The 1,879-nt window shown below is 31.1% G+C and overlaps 1 long non-coding RNA gene across 1 annotated transcript in view; it reads right to left on the bottom strand.

The window, feature by feature from the left end:
* The window catches only part of LOC106869365 (uncharacterized), a 5,386-nt gene that overhangs the window by 2,458 nt on the left and 1,049 nt on the right, over window positions 1–1,879 (bottom strand). The gene's annotated exons all lie outside the window — the stretch shown is intronic.

Below are 1,879 nucleotides of genomic sequence, written 5' to 3'. Positions count from 1 at the left end.
CTACAAGCAGATATACAACCATCTGTGTGTGTGTGTATATATATTTATATACATGCATATGCGCGCAAGCATATTCAAACATATATATATATATATACATATCCATACACAAATATATGTTCATACACAATATATATATAGATATCTATCTCCCTATAATATATATATATATATATATATATATATATAAACATTTAAGTTATTTTGTGTGTCAGTCATGCTGGGGCATCACCGTGAATTTGTAGCCATTTCCCAGCAACCATCTTCTGAGCTGGCTTCCTTCTGGATGACGGAATTTTTTTAACACTACACTTGGATGCGCTTTAGTATCTATCTATCTATCTATCTATCTATCTCCCTCTAATATACATATATATGTGTGTGTGTGTGTGTGTGTGTGTGTGTGTGTGTGTGTGTGCGCATTCACAGTCATATACATAATTATATACACATGCATGTATGTATGTGTGTAAACGTCCTTGAATGTATCAATATGTTTCTCTATTTCACATGAGTATATATACATGTATATTTATACTAATACGTGCATTGATATATACGACTTGGTGTATATATGTCTGATTATATATGTATATAAGCAGGAATTCATTATGTGTCTAAATGTATACTGAGTTACGTTAAGCAACGAAGTAGAATAGTATTACACGCATTCACGTATTTTGAAAGCATACCAGTGAAGTAAATATATTTAAAATGATATACGTGTTCCCTGCCATATTCGTGTTCTCTCTGCAGTTTGAACTAAACTCTTTATATGTTATGTACGGTTCTGTATGTAGTCACTTATTCTTTCAATATCTTTACAAATAGTGTGTGTGTGCGCGCGCGTGTGTGTATGTGTGCGTCTATGCATGCATTGCTACTGTGAGAGTACCCATCTCCCTCCTATTCCTATATGAATCCGTTATGTTACATTTCCAAATTTTCAATGATTGCCCGCATACATATTTCTTACTTTTTTATGTTTTATTATACTAATAGAAATACTCAAACAAGTGTCTCTAGAGGCATTATATATATATATATATTATATATAAAGATAGATATAGTTAATCAACATTGTGCACACGTATGTGTGTTTATGAACATGGATGTATATGTTCACGAGTGTTGATTTAATTTACACATACCTCTACATTTATAGGAATGCATGTATAGACCTATTTACCTATACAACCACCTATGTATCTTTATCAATGTGTGTGTATTTATATATATATATATATATATATATACACACAAACATAGGTGTGTGTGCTTCTGTGGGAGAAAGAGAGAGAGGGAGTCTGATGCATGAAGCGATTACTGTAGCTATAATGATAAAATTATCACACACACACACTTCATTCAACGATTTGTTTTTGTAACAACATCATATGAATGTATCTAATTTGCATCTCATTTTGCCATTATGCTAATCTACGCATATATATTTCTAGACAGAATCAAATATTCTTGTAGCGAAGAATATCATAGATCGAAATCACAACACCAACTTTAATTCTAGGTTGAGATACCTATCTACAAAATTATTTTTCTATTATATAACAATGTTGTACATTTTTACTGTACCTAGAGTGAAATAAAAGAAATGTGCACTAATGGAATATAGTTTAGAAAAGTGAAATTGGAAATTCAACGCTGTTAAGATTTGAACGCTAAACGTAAAGGGAAATAACCAAATATGACATGTCATATTCACTGTATAAATGATTCTGCCGCGCTGCTGCCAACTTATCGTAGTCGTTCAGTGATGTAGAATTTGTTGTGCCATAAAAGCATAATTGTTAATATGGAAATAACACATACTTATACACACACAGATATGCTTATTCATATATATATATATATATATATA

Source organism: Octopus bimaculoides, chromosome 1 (assembly GCF_001194135.2).
Source record: "Octopus bimaculoides isolate UCB-OBI-ISO-001 chromosome 1, ASM119413v2, whole genome shotgun sequence".
NCBI lineage: Eukaryota > Metazoa > Mollusca > Cephalopoda > Octopoda > Octopodidae > Octopus > Octopus bimaculoides.
Note: the sequence above shows the minus strand (reverse complement) of the source record. Positions and strands in the feature narration are given on the sequence as shown.